We start from the raw sequence: 13,074 nt of genomic DNA, 5'->3' as shown, positions 1-13,074 counted from the left end.
TTTCTCCATTATTTTTTTCTGGAAAATATATCCACTCGCTAAGATCGGGCATGAGATCCTATTTCCTTTTTCTCTGGCTCACCTCTCTCAGTCAGGGCCTCACGTGGCTCCTGGTGGAGAATGATTTTACCTGTTTCTGTTCATCCTCCTCTCCCACTTTAAATAATAGCCATCCATGTTCCACCCTGACCCCTTCTTGCTTGCTTGATGTTTGTGCCCCTCCTGGAATGAGAGAGCGAGTCTATAGGGTGTGAATCCCCTTGGCTTTCTGTCCACAACAAGTTGACCTTCAGATGCAAGTTGACCTTACCTCCTGTCCCAGTTTATGAGGAAGAGGTGTGCCTTTCCTGTTCAAGGCCAGTCCTTCTGTGCTATTGATCATTTCCTTTCTATCCGATACTTTCAACTTATCAGATAAGTTGAACCCATACACATGCTCAGCTCTCTCCAGTCCTTTAAAGTGTCTGCCTCTACCCAGTGTCCTCTCTTACTACTATTAAGTCTTCCTCTTTCCCAGCAAGGCCAAGCTTCAGTAAGAAAGAGTATACAGACGTTCTTTGTATCTCCTCTGCTTTAACTCTTTCCTCAACCCAGGCTTTCATGTCAGCCTTCTGCCCATACTGAGATTTCCCAAAGACATTTGATTGCCTCTTGTCACCAGTGTTACTTAATTTCTTTTTCGCAGAAATTGAGCCTGCCAACCCCTACTTTTTCTGGACTTTGCTCCATTGTGCCAGTCTGTGCTGTTTCCTGACTGTTCTTTCTTTTGTTAATTTTCAACTGAGGGTATTTTTTCAGAGAGTGGAAGGGAAAAGGAGAGACAGAGAGAGAGCTAGATAGATGTGAGATACACATCCAGTGGTTGCCTCCTGCACATGCCCCAACCAGGGTTAAGGATTGAGCTTGCAACCGAGATACATGCCCTTGACTAGAATTGAATCTGCAACCCTTCAGTCTGCAGGCTGATGCTCTAACCACTGAGCAAAACCTGCTAGGGCTGATTGTTCTTTCTTTGTTTCATTTGGGCTCTCCTCCTCCTTTCTCAACTCCTGACAGTGTTATTTTTCTTCTCCTTTACCACTGCCTTTCAATCCTCCTTCACATTCCCCTCCCCCTCTTCTCCTTTTTCTTGTCCTCCTTTTTACTCTTTCCCACTGATTTCTCTCTCCTTCTGGCTCTAAATGTGGACCCCATTTTTACACCACGGTACAAATAATAGATGTTGTTCTCACATGCTGGTACCATCTATGGGACTGTCCACATTATTGGCCTTCATGTCTTCTTTGCTCAAAGCAAGATAAATGAGAGTGATTATAAGAGAGTCAGTTTTAGTTTCTGGAAACTTGAAACTTTATTAGTGATAGATTACTGGCAATACACCTCATAATTGATTGGCACACATTAGTACATCATGACAGCATGATTGGGAAAGGCTAATATGTTAGGTGTTCAAATGATTGTTGAATTAATTTGAAAATAATGTTAAAAATATTATATCAATAGTTACTTCCTGGAGATTTTTGAAAAAAAAAAAAGTTTTATCCTTCCTCTCCCCGCCCCCCCCCCCCCCCCCGCCCCCCACCCAAGACTCACTAATTTATTTACATATTTATCTTCCAAATATGTAAAATTCTTATTCTGTAAATGCACTGGATTGGAAGGCCCTGCTCTCAAATTCTTAGAATTGATCAATGAGAAAAATCATTTGCCTAGGTCTTAAACACAGCTTAGTTTCTAAGGGAACTAAGATACTATCCTTCAGAGAAGGCCATTGGGAAAGCATTTTTCTGGTTGCTGGAAAGAATGAACAGAATGGAATGCCACACATAATCTTGAATTGCTGTTAAGTTATAATATCTTAAAACTTTGTTAGGAAAAGATTAGAGATATATGTGAATCAGAGCAGCTTAAGTCCTAAAATATTACATTATCTTCTCAGGGTGGCTTTTAGGATAACTTTGAATTTCATAATCTGAATGAAGAGAAAATATAATGTTCTCTAATAATTTATAGCAAGCACATTCTTTTAGTTTATTTTTATAACTTGAAGTAAAACGTTAGTCATGATAAACTATTAAATCTGCTTTTTCTTTAATGATTAAGGGTCCAGGGACCAAAATTTAACCTAAACATTTATATTGACCGGCTCATTTACTAATACAACCTTTGCCCCTCTAGCCATCCTTATCTACTTCTATTTTTAACTTACGTCAATAAAAGTAGGGAACAACCTTCCTTTAGCAAACACGCCACTTTACCTCATCAACATTAGATTAGAAGCTTTGTAAAAGGCAGGAACCATGTCCTAATCTCTATTCCTCAAGTTCCTTGTTCACAATTGATGAGTAATAAATAATTTTAAGTTTTGTTCATCACTAAAACGTTTATAGGAAATATAGACCTTTTAAAGAAAACTAATTTATTATCTTATTAACCAGAGATAATTACTATCTGCAATTTAGTATAAACCAGAGAAGTTGGCCAACTTTTCAGTAAATAGAGAAACAGTAAGTATTTGAGGCCCCTCTAGCCTGTGGTTTATGTAGCAGCGACTCAGCTCCGCTATTGTGGTATGTAGGCAACAGACAAGACAATTCATAAATGATCTATGTGGCAGTTTTCTAATAAAACTTTATTTACAAAAACAGGCAGGCTATAGTGTGCTGACTGACCCCTGTATAAACTATCCAGTAAGCCCCTATATATGTAATATATATATAATAATGAGCATGTATGGTATATAAAATGTAATTTAATATGTATAGTGGTTTTGTTAAAGTGACATCGTAGCCCTGGCCGGTTTGGCTCAGTGGATGGAGCATCAGCCAGCAGACTCAAAGGTCCCAGGTTTGATTCTGATCAAGGGCATGTACCTTGCTTGGTTGTGGGCACATACTCAGTAGGGAGTGTGCAGGAGACAGCTAGTTGATGTTTCTCTCTCATTGATGCTTCTAACTCTCTATCCCTCTCCCTCTCTGTAAAAAAATCAATAAAAATATTTTAAAAAATAAAGTGACATCATAGACTACTAGAGATCCTTTCAGTGGACTATTGGAGCCTCTGGGAGGTTATTTGTCCTATTGGGCATGTATTCTCAGTCACCCAATAAGGGCAAACATTGGTTCTTGGGAGTGGAAAGAAAATGTTAAGCTATGACAATGGTTTGTGGCTCTTCAAAGTCCAATTCTACTGAATAAGATTTATCCTTTAGCATTTAATTTGGAGTGGGGAGATTAAGTAAAGATGTCTAAAAAGTCTGCTTTGGAAGAAATGAAAAAAAAATTGGTAAAACAGTGCTATAGCAAAGGCTTTGATAAGGTGATTTTTCAACTCTGTAGTTTGCAGTTCACTGAAAAATTGTTGCAAATGCAAGTAATTCTTATTTGCTTGTAAAAGACTTCTGGGCAGTGGAGAACTATCCCACCCCACCAACCCACATCCCCATTATCAGGAAAAACCAATTTGGTTTCAATTTGTAAATTTATTTCAACATTCATGTAAAGGTGTGGTTTTCAATTTACCCTTTAAATGGGTTGAAACGCTTGCCTGGTTCCCTCATTTAATAATCAATAATGAGTTAAATAAAAATTTTGAGAAATATTTATTTAATATCTACATGAGTCATGGTTTTACCATTTCAAAAAATATAATTAACCATTTTCCATTGGTTTGTAACAGCCCGTTTTTAATATAAAAAATTGCCATATCATCACATATTTTAAAGGTTATAAATATTCTTTTACATAAAATATAATTTAAAATTTCATCTTTTATTCTTGGAAAATAAGGAATCATTCTTCTGAGCAAACATGGATTTCTCTCTTAAAAACACACAGAACGCGGAATGTCCTAAAATGTGTCAAAAGCTTGTTACTTAATATTTTGGCAGAGTGTTTGTTTGCTTCCAGCTCCACGTTGACTTTTTTGAGGACATAGGCCAGTGGACATAAAGGCCAGTGCTATTTTCACGGCTCTGCTTGTTGACAGAAAGTTGCATGTGTTGCTGCTGTGAACCTGAGATCATTCAGGGGACAGTACCGTGCCCTGGCCTCCTTAGAGGGACACACGAGGTGCAGAACACCGAGTATGCTTTGACCCTGTGCTTGCCTCAGAATACCTGGTCAGGATTCTGGTTTGGCTTGTTATTTCTTTCAGGGAACACGGAAAGCTCCACTGTTTGTTGAAGATCTGCATTACTTGCCACTGCCTCCTACCCTTCTCTTTACCCTCTTAGTGTACCCACTCTGACTTCTAGCCCCTACGAAAATGTTGGATATTCTTGAAAAGTTTCTTCTTTAGAATTGTGTCTAGAAGACACAAAAAGAATGGCAAGGATGGCAAAGTCTGTGGGAGGTGTGATAACATATAATTGAGCATACACGTTGGTGTGTTTTCTTAGGGCGACTTTGCCTCACATATTTGTTGTGTCAAATATCTCCTGATAAGAGAGCCAAAAATAAATAAGATTTGGCCTCATAAAACAGAATGGGTGTAATAGTACTGACCTAAGGAGATTATGAGGAATAAATGAAGTAACACTTGCTGAATTACTTAAGACATTATAAATGTTAATACCATTTTGGAGGGGATGCCCAATGAAAAGAAATGTTGGAATATTGTACAGCAAGATGAACTGCTCTTTAAAAGTGTTTCTTGTGTTGGAGATATCACAGCTTAGACCAGACCTTTTCCTGGGGGAAAAAACACTTATTGGCTCTTAGAAGTGTGCATGCACAATAATAAGCATCCCTGGTTATGTAGCAATATGAAAATGCTTCCATTCTAGTCAACAGAAAGAATACTCAATTGAGTATACAATAGAATGAAATACTTATGATTCACGTTATAAGAAAGATATAACAAAGATGAAGAAAACACATGAAATACAGATGTATTCTGGTGGTGAAATACAATTTTGTTTGGCTGGACAATGACAGTCCCCTCTTTACTCTTGGTATATAGTGATAGGTTGCAGGTTTGATTCCCAGTCAGGGCACATACCTGAGTTACAGATTGGATCTCCAGACAGGGAATTTATGGAAGGCAAATAACCTCTCTATCTCTCTCTGTCTCTCTCTGTCTCTCTCTCTCTCAGCATGACCTTGGATGAGGATTAAAAAAAAAAAAAAAAAAAAAAAAAGGTTGATATTTTCAACTCTTCCTTTTTGAGGCTCACTATTGTAAGAACATCTTTGGCCTCCTAGATTGAGGGAGTGCCAGCTAAAGTCATCAGTAAGGAAAGGAGAGCACATTTCTACCAGCCAGGAAGGAAGTTGCTGTGAAAAAGGAGATAGTCTAGCCTTGTGACACATTTAAAAAATAAGGGCCAAGATGAGCAACTCCGAACCAGGGGATGCTGGTTCGGAGTTGCTCATCTAATGCTAACAGAAACCCTACAAGGCTATCCCTGTTTTTCTGCTACAGAATTTAGCCTTGGAGAGGTTAAGAAATGTGCCCAAAATAGGAGTGCTAGGTGACTGAGAGGGGGGGACTTGAACCCAACATGTCTCTAGGATCCTTGCATCTCACCACTACACTCTGCCTGCTATCTGAGATCTTTTCATGGCTTTTCTCCTCCATAGGACAAAATAAAGAAACGCAAGTCAGGGTTAAGGATTAGGACAAATACTTCAGTGAGAAAGGTACTTGTAATTAGAGGAAGAGAATCCACTAGTAAAAGGGCTGTGAAGTTTCCTGGCCTCTCCCTGGAGGCTGCTGATTATGTGATGTAATCCACATTCTTTCTTGTCTTAGGTCTGGAAATAAAAAGCAAGAATTTTCAAGATAATTGCCCAAGATTAAAGGCCATTCTTTTGCCATGTATAGATGAGTGTTTCTTTCTTCGAAAACTTGATCTTTCCAGACTTAATGATCTCATCTGTAAAATAAGAGGGTTGTGCTAAGCCATTGTTAGGGTTCTTTTCATGCTCTAATGTTTGTGAATCCAGCGGTTTATAAGCTTTTTCCTGGTATTTAACCTTTGGCCTTGGCCTCCTTAGCACTATGATCAAAATGAATCAACTAAATTTAAAGGTGAGGACAAAAGGCTTAAGGAAGGTTATGAAGCAGAGTATGGTAGCAGATGGTTTTACAGCGGTATATTAAATGGAGTTTAAAGGAAAGAATTCAGGATCTCAGAAACCAGTGGGTAAAGCAAAAAAGGCCGAAACTTCCAGACAAATATATGATTTCACCTATAGGCTGAATCTAAAGAATAAAATAAACCAATAAACAAAATAGAAACTAGACTCATAGATAAGAGTTCAGACTGATGGTTGTCATAGGGAAGGATAATTGGGGGGGCTGAGTGAAAAAGGCAAAGGGATTAAGAAGTACAAATTGGTAGTCATAAAATAGTCCTGAGTATGTAAAGTACAGCATAGGGAATATAGTCAATAATATTATAATAACTGGTACAGTGCCAGGTGGGTACTTGAAATATTGGGGGCGGAGCACTTGTAAAGTATATGATTATCTAACCACTATGCTCTACACCTGAAACTAATACAAAATTATATTGTATGTAAACTGAAGTTGAAAAATATTTTAAAAAATGCACAGTGTGATAAAAGAGTGGAGCTAAATGCTTGCCTGATTAAAGGAAATGAAAAATGAGTATTCATGATGGTTGAATTGTGAAATTATGATAAGACTCCAAAAAATAAAAATAAAAAGCAAAAAGAAAAGGAAAGACTTTCAGAGGATTACATAGAGAAATGGGTAAGATCTGGTCGTGCCCTCAGTGTTAGCAGGCTGTAATTAGATTGTCCAGTGTGAGTTAAAGGAAAGGATTGGCCATCACAGGGGCCTGTTTAATGGGGTGGCTGTCTGGCTCCCCACCACAGAGCCCCAGCCTCACTCTCTCTGAGCTGATGTAGCTGCTGACACCACCACCAATAACTTTTCTGTCGAGTACATAAAGCTTTCTGAGTCTTAGTTCAGTTGAATCAAAGAACAGACTTGAATTAAGTAAGGGGAATTTATAAAGAAAAAAAATCACAGAAACCGAGATGTGAGCCAGCTTTACAGACTGTAAGTTTCTGATTCCCATTCCCCTCTTCCTTGCTTCTTTCTTCTCATCTACCTCCTTCTTTTGGAAATAAAAAGCAAGGATTTTCAAGTTAATTGCCTAAGATTGAAGGCCATTCTTTTGTCTCATATAGAATGCTCACCTGTTCAATTCTTTCTTCTGCTTTACTCTCCAGTTCCTTTTCCTCACTTCTTTGTTCTTTCCTCCCACTCCTCCCCACTCCCTGAACACCATGTTTTAAAGTCTGTGTTGGGCCCTGTGGCCAATGTGAGATAAATAGGACAGTCTCAGCTTCTCAGATTGCTCTCAGGCAACCAGGCAGACAGATGCAGAAAAGACAATGTGCAAACCAACTTTATAAAACAACCCTCTCAGGTTCCCTTTCCTCACCTCCACCCCGACTGTGCAGCCCCATCCCCAAATCTGCTGATACTTTGTGACCCTCCTCTTCCCTCCCAACGTCTGTTCTAAGGATCAGATGCCTAATGGCTGATGATTTTCCCTAAACTGGGCCCATTTTTTTCAAGGTTCAGTCATAATAAGTGAGTTCCATATATATGATCACTCTCTAGGCAGGGCTTTATTCTCTTTTTATTAAGACAGATTCACAGAGGGTTTAAAAATGAGTTTTGGCATTTGTTCTTTTTATTGTGTAATGGTATTTACAGGACTTTATTGCATGCTTACCATGTGCTAGGAGGTACTTATATGTTATCTCCAATCTTGTACTATCACTCCCCCTACCATTATTTCATACATGAGATAGCAGAGAGGTTAAGTGACCAGACTCAATTAAAACAGCTAGAGGTGGAATCAAAACACAAATCTAACTCAAAAACCCAAGCTTGTCTCACTGCCTCTGTGCTTTAATGACAAAGGGCAGCTTCTATGTAGTCTTTTTATTTTTCTCCAGAGGAATTCTACTTCCAAGTCGCCTTTGTTTTATTTCTGAAACTTACTCAGGTAAAGCAGATGTTTAAAGCTGGGTTACTACCTTTGAGACAACTTGACCCCTTCTAGGTTATTCAATGAGTCTCTAATATGTTTTTGTAATTAGTTGTAAACTCTACTATGAAATTCAATTTTGAAATTTCATAATGGAAAAAGTCCAAGTGGCATAATTTTTAAAGTTAAGGCATTTTCCGCTTACAAAGTGATTAATGATTATTTGTAAAAACACATGTAGTCTCATATGCATTAATGTTCATTGTACAAGACACACATGGATTTAGACATTAACAAAAGCTAGAGACAATTATAAGTATTCTTACTGGATGATATCATAGACAAATTTATTGTATGTTCACTATAATAGATATATACCGTGTTTCCCTGAAAATAAGACATCCTCTGAAAATAGGACCTACTTACAGGTTTCCTTCTGAGTGAAAGTTTAAAAACAATATTGTGAATTTTACAGCTAATTTAGTTCAAAAGAATATAAGAGAAACTTAATGTATTTTTAATTTGTTGTATTTCAGCATTGATTACATCATTCTTGCTGTAGGACTATTAATTTGTTATGAGACTATGATGCCAATATGCTTCTTTTGTTACAACATAATCATAGGGGAAAATTTTGGCATTGAATTAAGGTGAATTTTATAGATTGCCAGATTAACTTGTGCTCATTCTATCATAATGGAATTTGTGTTGAGTTTTTGAACTGATTCGGGGTCATGTCCTTATTACAATAGTACCTCATCCATGTCTATAGGAAACACAGATACTGGTGGTGATGTTTAAATAGTGGTTCCTTTAATTTCCCTGGGTGTCAGGTCTTTCATCTGTAGATCATAGTGCATCAAAAGAGCTCCTGGCACAGAGCTAACATTTATTGTGGGCTTACTATTATTGTATAACTGATAGACCCTATTTTAATCTTGGTAAATTGTTAGTAATGTTGCCTGTAGCAACTGTGCTTAAAGCTAAGCCCCACCAGTGGTCAGAGATATTAAACCCGAGTTAATATGGACTCCTAGTCCCTTAACTGATCTAGTTTACAATCCACGAGAGAGGTTTGGAGAGAAGGACTTTAGCTTACCAACTCTGGAAAAATTGAGAGGACATAAGATATAACTTCCAATTCAGCAGTTCTATAATAAATAGTTAGCTCCTAAGAATTAGATGAGTCAATGTGATTTAGAATAACATATTTTAGGTGTCTAGACCTTAAAACCTTTTCTTCAATTCCAAAGTGTCATTTATTACACTGTTTTGCCCAGGGCATGTAAGAATCACAACAAACAAACAAACAAAAAAGCAAATACAAATTCCAAGCAGAATTTTCATGAATCCCCCTACTTTCCAGGAATTTCTAGCCAATAGGTTGGTCTTTTTTGCTGTTCCTTACAATTCCTGAGATGGACAAAGGCAGAATGAATAAGTGATAAGAAATAATGAATAACTTCGGTATTAAAACCCTTTCTTTCTTTGAGGGTCAACCTCTATTAATACTGCTTCTGAATTCTTAGGATGTCTTGAATTTGAGACACTTTGCCAGATAGAGGATTTCTTATCTTGCACAGAAAACTTCTTTTCTTCATCCAAGCACTTTTGAAGACATCTCCCATCCCCAAGAAATTGGGAGATGTAGAGAGATGCTTTTGTTATCACTGTTGACTAGGAGTTGTTGTTGGCTTTTAGTAGTAATGTTCAGGATGCATTTACCACATCATCTTTCTGGACCAAACATCTCACTAATTTTAATATCCCCATTGTTGAGTTCAGCAGAAATTATCAATAAATATTTGTTAAATAGTTCAACTAAGGTTACAGAATTAAAAGAGATTTGTCTTTTAGCTTGTTAAAAACCAGCTGTTCAAAAAAATTAAGAAATGTCATTTTTAAACTGGGAGTGGGGGCTTTGAGTGGCATAATGGGGATCTTGAAATCCTCTCTGTAATAGTTCCTTTTGTAGTGAGATTAGTTTGCCCCATTTCTTTAACTACTCTGCCTGTTTCTAATTTTGTGTCATTACTTAAGTTGTTCTCCTCCCATATTTGTTCTCCTCACTACCCTGCATTTTCTCAAATCCTATCCATCATCAAGGCTAAGTCCTGTTTCTCCATAAAGGAACCTTCTCAATCCACCATACCACCTCTAATTCTGCTGTCCCAAGCCTTACCTTTACAGTTTACACACTTTATTGATGTTGTCTGTAGACCTTGCCTATGAAGAAATTTAAATGCTTAGCTGGTAATAAAGTACGTTTACATACATTATTCTATTTTTAACCTTTTAAAAAATAAAGTGTGATGATAAAGGAACTTTGTTTTAGAGAACTTCACTGATGTTTACAAAATGAAGCTTTTGATAATAGGCATCTGTTAGGGCCTAGGAATTCTGCAATAGTAAGTTCTTCCTAGTTTTACAGCGATAGAACTGCTAGGTGAGCATACTACTGCTAGGAATGAAGACTACATTTTCCATGCTTCCTTGCAGATATGTGCCCGTGTGACTAAGTTCTGGACCATAAGATGCAAGTGGAATTGTAGTATGATAGCTTTGAGGAGCCTTTATTTTAAGAGAAAGCACACTTTGCTTTTTTCTTCATCTTTGCTTTTTGGAGTACAAATGCCACCATTTTGGGAAGTGAGGTAAGAAACTGATAGAAGCCTGGTCGATGTGGCTCAGTGGTTGAGCATTGACCTATGAACCAGGAGGTCACGGTTTGATTCACGGTCAGGGCACATACCAGGTTGTGGGCTCAATCCCCAGTGGGGGATTTGCAATAATTCTCTCTCAACATTGCTGTTTCTATCTCTTTTTCTCTCCTTTCCTCTCTGAAATTAATAAAATTGATTTTATTGACAGCTGCCAGATTCAGCAAATGAAAATATAGGATGCCTGATATATAATGAATGGGACATAATTTTACCAAATGCTGTTTGATGTTTATCTGAAATTTAAATTTAACTTGGTGTCCTGTATTTTACCTGGCAATGCTGCCTGGTTATTTGTAACCATGGAATGCTATACCAGCTATAGGACATCTCCTAGAGCTTTCCTGTGTGAAGAAACTAAACCACTAAAGCAGAAAGAGAAGATCTTCTTATATCTCATGCTTTAAAAATTTCATTACAATCTCCTCTTGGTAAAACAATTGATTATACATCATCTAAGCTCTTGAGGTTCACCAACAACTACAATAGTTTATATTTTGTACACTTCCTTACATTTGCTGCGTAACCTTCATGTTTCGTCTTATTTAATATTCACAATTATCCTATTTTTTTAATTTTTAGACGAGGTTTAGCGATTTATGCTAGTTCTTGTAGCTGGTAATAAGTGGGTGTGGCATGTTTATTGCAGTATTAGTCAATCATAGATGGACAAATGACTGCGTTAGACCACTTATAAAAGATAGGGCAAAAGTAGGCTAACAGTTGTCAGTACTAGAAACATAGTTTATTCTTTTAATAATGGGGATTTCCAGGAGCTATAAAGAGAAGGAAATAGCTATTAGTCAAAGGGTACAAAGTTTTGGTTATAAAAGATGAGTAAGTCTTAGAGATAGACTGTATAGCATAATGACCACAGTTAACAGTGCCATATTGTATAGTTAAATTTTTACTAAAAGGTTGTAAAATAAGTGTTCTTATAACACACATACCCACAAAATCAATAAGTAAGAGGACACAGGAGGAAAGTTTTAGAGCTGATAGATAGGTTTATGCATATGTCATGTGATGGCTTCAGGGATTTTATAACTCTAAACTCATCAAGTTGTATATGTTAAATATACTATAGATAGCTTTTATATGTCAATAATACCTCAATAAAGTGGTGTTTTTTTTTAAACCTCACACTAAGATAATGCTTGATAAAGAATTAATACTCTATTTTTTAAACGTTAGCATAGTGCTATGCACATAGTAGGTGCTCAATGTTGAATGAACACATTGGCAATGCTCAACTTAATTCTGACTAGTCTTATTAAAATTTCAGCTAGAGCATAGATATTGTGAAATCCCAATAAATACATATTAAATCTTGTTTTCCTGAAAGTATGACCTCTGAAATATTTGTAGAAAAACTTTGTCACAACTAATTTGAATGTATTTTCTTTTGCCTTTGTCATTATGATATTGGCTTGTTAATATCTCTTGTCATCTTATGTAATATTAATGGAACATGCAACTCTACCCAAATCATAAGAATTTCTCAATGAGGGTTGTCCAAAGCCATTAAGTATACTGTTGGTTTGGATTTGGCTGGATGTGGAAGTTGTTCAACCTTACAAAATCGAAGGGTTTCTTAAAAATATCTTCCAAAAACAAATGCTAGAATCCTATTCGATTGCATATGTACATTGCCACAGAGATAAGTAAATGGAAACTGACTGCTATATTTTATATAAGAACTTCAAAAACTCAATTTTTTGGATATTAAGATTTGGCATCACTGATTCTTATGAACTTGTTGGAATTGTTTATTGTTAATAATGAAAATAGATAATTTTTAATTATCCTTAAGTAACTTTTCACTATTAATAGTTTGAAATGTGTGAAAAGCAAACAATTTGAAATAAAACATGAACTCGCACAATCTATATATATATAAAAGGTAAATATGCTAAGTGTCCCTCCCTCTTCTGACCGGTCGCTATGATATGCACTGACACCAGAGGACAGACTTTCAACACAGGAGCTGCCTAGCTGCAGTGACTTGACAGCAGTAGTTCTGGGATGATGCACTCTGGAACCAGAAAGGAGGGAGCCCATTTCCTCTCAGGGCTGTGCAATCCCACCTTTGGCCACGGGATATGTTGTTGCTGGGGCACTGTTGGCTCTGAATGTGGTTTAGAGCACACTTGCATTTGCATTCCACACCCTGTACAACAGCAACTTTGCAGAGTGCCCTCTCACACTCCAGACCCCTTGGGGGATGTTGGAAAGCTGATTTTGGTCCAATCCCTACAGTCCAGGCTGAGGGACTCCGCTCATTCTGCAGACGCCTTTCGAGCCACAGCGCCATCCCAGGTGCCACCAGCTGGGGAGGGATCGCAGGAGGTTGGCTCCAGGGTGCTTCCGGCCTATCTC

General features: G+C 37.3%; 1 long non-coding RNA gene across 1 annotated transcript in view; it reads left to right on the top strand.

Moving 5' to 3' along the window:
• Positions 1 to 13,074, top strand: part of LOC118721379 — a 171,101-nt gene that overhangs the window by 88,518 nt on the left and 69,509 nt on the right. The gene's annotated exons all lie outside the window — the stretch shown is intronic.

This window comes from Pipistrellus kuhlii, unplaced genomic scaffold (genome assembly GCF_014108245.1).
Source record: "Pipistrellus kuhlii isolate mPipKuh1 unplaced genomic scaffold, mPipKuh1.p scaffold_m20_p_18, whole genome shotgun sequence".
In the NCBI taxonomy this organism is placed as follows: Eukaryota; Metazoa; Chordata; class Mammalia; order Chiroptera; family Vespertilionidae; genus Pipistrellus; species Pipistrellus kuhlii.
The sequence above is the reverse complement of the archived record's forward strand: the minus strand, read 5'-3'. Positions and strand labels throughout refer to the sequence as shown.